The sequence below is a fragment of the Rhincodon typus genome, unplaced genomic scaffold (genome assembly GCF_021869965.1).
Source record: "Rhincodon typus isolate 14 unplaced genomic scaffold, sRhiTyp1.1 hic_rhity00010272, whole genome shotgun sequence".
NCBI classification, from domain to species: domain Eukaryota; kingdom Metazoa; phylum Chordata; class Chondrichthyes; order Orectolobiformes; family Rhincodontidae; genus Rhincodon; species Rhincodon typus.
This window is the reverse complement of record NW_025975910.1, coordinates 1,452-7,698: the sequence shown is the minus strand read 5'-3', so window position 1 is coordinate 7,698 and position 6,247 is coordinate 1,452. Positions and strand designations below refer to the sequence as shown.

At 41.9% G+C, this 6,247-nt stretch overlaps 1 long non-coding RNA gene across 2 annotated transcripts; it reads left to right on the top strand.

Annotated features, from left to right (window-relative positions):
* The first annotated feature begins 56 nt into the window (after positions 1-56).
* On the top strand, positions 57-5,516 carry LOC125482438. Of its 2 annotated transcripts, XR_007261643.1 has the most exons (4): positions 57-347; positions 1,619-1,712; positions 3,040-3,159; positions 5,476-5,516. It is a non-coding gene; the product is annotated as an uncharacterized LOC125482438 (long non-coding RNA). The 2 variants fall into 2 exon arrangements; XR_007261642.1 differs by lacking the exon at positions 5,476-5,516 and having other exon boundaries at positions 3,040-3,514.
* The last annotated feature ends 731 nt before the right edge of the window (positions 5,517-6,247 follow it).

The following is a 6,247-nucleotide window of genomic DNA, read 5'->3' as shown; positions in this document are numbered from 1 at the left end:
TGTGAATTCCAAGAAACACTGAATCCCACCTACCTGATATACCAATATGGTTTTATTTCACTGCATGTATTCTCTTATTTCCATTGAAGCAGGCAATTGCAACACTGCTTTCATGCATCTTGTGGGAAAAAACAATTCCATGAGCTGCAGTGTGAGTCTTTCAAAGGTTCTTTAAAAAATCAGAAAAGGGAAGTGTCAAAATAAAGAAGGTTTTCGCAGAGTTTGTCAGTGTGTTTCACATACTCTGTAGAGCGAGGCACTTGAAGAGGCTGTTAGCTTCAGGATTGTTTCTTGAATCGGGTTGTTATGCGAAACCACAGGCTGGATTCTCCCGTTCCATCAAAACAGTAAGTAACCCATCAAATGATTTATTATATATCTGAATTCAGACACAAATTCATCGGTAGCAACGTCAGATGGTGTAGCATTTCAGTACATTACTTGACTAGTATTTCAGTAGAGTTGTTGTATTCTGTTGTTAACTAATTAGTGCATTTTTTCTCAACAGAGGGTTTAAGTTCCAATGCCACTAACAGTCTCGGTTAACAACTATTCACCCTCCGAACCAGATCATTGTCCACTCCTTTGTCTGTCTAACTGTGCTTCTCTCTCTTTGCATTCTGTCCCCACCTATTGTTTCCTCCTTACTCCCACCCGACCTTCTACATAAAAAAACAAGAATTTCCTCGCTACCCTCAGTTTTCAGAAAGGGTCACAGGACCCCAAACATTAACTCTGATTTCTCTTCACCGATGCTGCTGAGTTTTCCTGCAATTTCTGGTTTTATTTCTGATTTATAGCATCCTCAGTTCTTATGGTTTTTATTTAGTACCCAACACACTCGGAGTTTACAAGAAATGAAAAAGTTGCTAACGCTGCTTGTCTGAGCCAGTGTTGAAGCTATCATTTATATGCACGTATTTGTCAGAAAACTTTACTGACATACTTGCTTTGATGTGGCTTGACTCAGCTGTTGCTGATCTTCAGTCCTCCCTGAGACAAAGCACAGCTGGGGTCTAATCTCTTCCACTGTATTTTCGTGGCCATTGCGTTAAGTCAGAGAACAAGTCTTTGTGCCAGCAAGTCTATAAATTGCACACTTCTGAGCAGAGATTCATAATTAGGGAAGTGAAGTACTTGAGTATATTCCTGAGAGAGAAAAGAAACAGGAAGTGTTCATTTTGCAACAGAGGGACTTGGGAACTGGAGTGGGCCTTTCAGCCACTTGAACCTGCCGTCCCATTGAATATGATCATGCCGAATCAAACACTTCAATGTGTTTTACGCACTCCATCCCCATATATCAATTAACAATTGGCAATCAGAAATTTATCAGTCTCTCCCTTAAACATACACCGAGATGGGGTGACTGTAGTTCCCTGTAGGTACTGAATTCTAAAGCTGAGCAAAATAACATTAATCCTCATCTTGGACCTAAGTCCCAATTATTTTAAAACCTTGCCTGGTTCTAGTCTCCCCCAACTAGCGACTGTTAAACCTGTATCTACCATGTCTCTTCCCTTTTAAGCATTGTGCGACAATATTTTCAATAATATCATTGCTCATTCATTGAATACCTAGATAATACCAGCCCGGTTTGTCCACTATCTCTTCATAGGATGTTGCCACCATCCCAAGGACAAGTCTCGTGAATCTACATGGAAATAACATCTCCTGAGATAAGGAGACCCAAACTGCACACAGGACTGCAGGTGCGACATAACTAAAGTCTGATACATTTGAAACCAGACTTCACTACTGCTGTACCCAAATCTTTTTGCAGTAATGTCTAACATTCCAATAGCTTGCCTATCAGTGTCTTCAGGCATCAAGCAAGGCATCAGAGATTTAAACAAGAATGGTGCAATGTAATCATGGGTTTAATTTACATATAGCTTGGATAAGACAAAGTGGTGGAGTATTTCCATGCGTATGTGTGTATATGTGTCTGTTTGTTTTGTATTCATTTGTGAAATGCAGGCTTTGCTGGATGACCAGCATTTATTGTCCGTCCCTAGTTGCCCAGACCAATACCTTGAAGAACCAACGCGACAACAGGATATTCTATATGGGATATATTGCAATGAGAAACAATGCATTAGCAATCTTGTTATGTGCAGGTCACTTGGGGAAGAGTGACCATAATATGACATCATTCTTCATTGAGGTGAAGAGCCAAGTAGTTGAACTAGAAGCTAGGATCCTGGATGTAAATGAAGGGAACTATGAGCACGAGAGGCACAAATTGACAAGGATGGATTGTGGAGTCATACTAAAGTGGTTGATGGTGGATAGGATGTGATTCATGCTTAAAGATAGTACCCATAAATTACAACAATTATTCATTTCTGTCTGACAAATGGAAAAGGGGGAAAAGTGGCTCAACAATGGGTTAAAAAAGAGATTAGGGAGAACCAAATAGCAGAGATGTAAAATTGCCAGAGCAAAGAAAACAGCAAACCTAAGGATTGGGAACATTTTAGAAATCAGCAAAAAGAGGAAAATAAATCTCGAGTGGAAAAAAGTGTTGGAGAGGAAAATTGCGGTGAGCATAGAAATTAGCTGTAAAAATGTCTATAAATATGTGAGAACAAGGAGTTTATAAAGGTAGATGTAGGGCAAGTGCAGTGATACTGGGGAACAAAGAAATGGCAGAAGATTTGAACAAATATTTTGCTGCTGTCTTCACAAAAGAGGGCTCCAGTAAGTGCCCATAAATGTTAGAGAACAAATATTAGGGTTGAGTGAGAGGGCCAATGTGAATGGGATCAGTATTAGGAAGGAATAAGTGCTGGGGTAAGTAACAGTGTTAATGATTGACAAACCACTGGAACCTGATCATCCATATTCCAGAGTAGTGAATGAAATTACCCTGGAAACATTAGATGCATTGATAATCATCCAAAATTCTGTAGTCACTGGAGCATTTCCTACACGTTGCTGCTCTCTTTCATTTTATATATCCATAGAAGCTCTTTCTGTATATTTTTATGTTTCTTAACATCTTACTTTTGTGATCATTTTTTTTCTGTTTTTAAGCATCACCTGCGTCTTCCTGAAAGATGTCCAATTCTCTAACCTACCTCCACACTTTGCTGCTTTGTCTACCTTAAGTTTTGAATTGGACAATGCTCATTGACCACCTTTTGTTAGCCACAGGTAATTCCGCTTTCTTGTTGGGTTCTGCTTTTTGACCTGAATTTTTCTTTTTTGTTTTCTCTGCTGGTGTTGAAACTTCTGCTTCCAAATCTGACACTGCTTATCCATGGAGATTGCCCTTAGTCTCTTTTTGTAACCCCCACTTGTAGTGATTGGAACAATGTCAGCCAGCTGGACCTCATAGAATATGAGTTTCCTGTTTGGGGCTATTAACCTGGTCCTGTCAGGGAAGACCTGGCTTACAGATATAAACAGGAGTGTCAGGGATTCTGCTCATTCTAAGAGCCAGCTCTGTGCTGGCTGGTTCAGTGTCATGTACTAAACACATGTAAATAAAGGTGACTTGGTGATGGGACGTCAGCCTTCATTTAGTTATTTTAGTGATGACTGAGAAACACGCCCCTGAAGAGATTCGCTCACAACAATTGACTTTGAATTGGGGTAAGGATTTCTGGCATCATGCTGCTATTTGGGAAGCTTGACTTGTTCGATTCAGTGGCCAAAGACTTATCCCAGAATATAGTTATTGTTTCCGGGCAAATAACATTGGGACAGATGAACAACGAGTGATTCTCCTGACAGATTGTGGACCCATGGCAATATTGGTTATTCGGAGCCTAACTTTCCCAGAAGCACCAAATACTAAAATCTTTCAAGAGTTTAAAAATTTTCTGAGGAATATTACAACCCAAGCTACAACTAATTCTGAGTTGCTATTCAACAGTTTGAGTACCAGGGAATTCATATTGGGATTTTTTTTGAGGTTAAGATGACTGGCAGAGGTGTGATTTTGATTTAAACCTAAGTGAGATCCTGAGAGACAGTTGTTATGTAGGATTAATGACATGACCACGCAAAAGCGCCTACAAGCTGAAGACCAATGAGACTTCAGACAGGCACTACCTTTAGCTTTGTTGTTAGAAAATGTGGAAAGTAGAGCTAACGAGTTACAGGGTATGCCGATAGACATAGACATCCTTGCCAGGCCCACTCAACTTGGGGAATACTGCCTTGAGTGAAGGCAATTGCAGAGCCTCACTTAGGACATATCCTAATTGGAAGGAGCCTCGGTAAGCCCACAGCAAAACCCCAAAACAAAGCCAAGCCTCAGCCAAATGGTTAGACTTTTCTCGAAGATCTGGGCTGGCAAACCATTGAAGTTACTGCCAGAATGTGGTCTCAAGACAACAAAAGTGTCCCACTAAGCATGAATGGTGTAAGAGAACTCAAAGGCCAGTATCCAGGAGTGTGCACACCCTGGAAAATCCACCTACAGCTCGTTTAGAACAAGTAAATTGCTTAGTAATATCCAAATCACAACCACTCCAAATAAATGCCTGGTTAAATGGTCACACGGATCCAATGGAGGTTGATACTGGTGTGGCTGTATCACTGATGGCAGAACTGGTCTTTACCAAAATTCGCTCTGGACTCCAAACCTTAAGGTTGCATAAGACCTCAGTCAGGCTGAGACCCAATATGGAGGAACCCTTATGGTTTAAGGGTACCACTTTGGTGTAGGTCCCTATGAGAAACAGCTTGTTCAGTTACCACTGATTGTGCTAAAGGTCATAGGCCCAAGTTTGACGGGGCAAAATTGGTTGAGAAAGATTCAACTTGATTGGCTGTACATTTTTCGATTAGAAAATGGTTGCCTGAGTGAAGTCCTAATTAAATACCTGGATGTTTTTCAGGGAAGCCTGGGGACTGTCCAAGGGGCCAGGCCACCTGACATGTTGACCAAGATGCAATTTCATGATTCCGCAAGGCCCACACAGTGCCATTTGCCTTATGGGCAAAAGTAGAGGCAGAAATCAGGAGGCTGGAAAGGAAAGGAATTGCCAAACCAGTATAGTTTGCGTTATGGGCAGCATTGGTTTTACCAATTATGAAGCCCAATGGGTTGTTTAGCCTTTTGTGGGGATTTCAAAGAAACAATAAACCAGTTTTCACAGATGGATAAATACCCAATCCCTCGCATAGAGGGCTTATACACAAAACCCATAGGGGCGATGGGGTGGGGGTGGTTGGTGTGGGGGTGTGGCTGTCCTTCACGAAGCCGGACATGAGCCATGGGTCCCTGCAATTGCAATTAGATGGGGATTCCCAGACCTATGCTACAATTAATACCCATAAGAGTTTGCATCAATACACCAAACTGCCTTTTGGGGCATCATCAGCCTGTGCTGTTTTCCAGTGGACGATGGAAAACTTTCTACAAGTTCTACCCCAGTTCGCCATTTATCTGGCTAATGTGCTAATGACCAGGAAAAGCATTTAGTGAACTTGGACATCGTACTTTCACATTTCTCCCAGGTGGGTGTATGCCTTAGGACAGAAAAATGCATGTTCCAGCCACCCGAAGTAACCTACTTGGACGACAGAGTCGATAAGACTGAGTTACACCCACTGGAAGATAAAGTGAGCATGATCAGAGGTAGCTGGCTCTCACACTGTACCAGAGCGTAGGTATTTCCTTGGGTTGGTGAATAATTACAGAATATTCATACGTTACCTGGCCTCCATCCTGGCACCCTTACATTTGCTACTGAAAAAGGGTCAGTTTATGAAATGGTCTCATAGTGAAGACGTAGTCTTATAGGAAGTGAAAAATCAGCTATAATTGTCTAAGCTGTTGGCACACCATGATTTCAGGCAAGATGTGGTGCTGACATGCGATGCCTCCCTGTACAGTATTCCGGTACTGTTGGCTCTTCAGTGGCCCAGCAGAGAGAAATACCCGATAGTGCATGCGTCCCGAACTTTGGCTGATGCCAAGTGAAGATATGCCCAGATAGAGAATGACAGTTTGGTGCTCACCTTTGGTGTGAGAAAATTTTACCAATACCTTTACAGATGTAAATGTCTAATAGTAATGGACCACAAACCCCTGCTAGGGCTATTCAAAGAGGACAGGGCCGTGCCACCGATGGCTTCAGGCTGAATTTAGTGGTGGGCTCTAATGCTAAGTGCATATAATCTTAAATTGGAAAACCATCTGGCCAGCTAAGTAGCAAATGCGGATGCAGTGAGTAACCTCCCACTGGAAGATACGCTGCTGAAAGTGCCGTCACTGGCGGTGTCCACA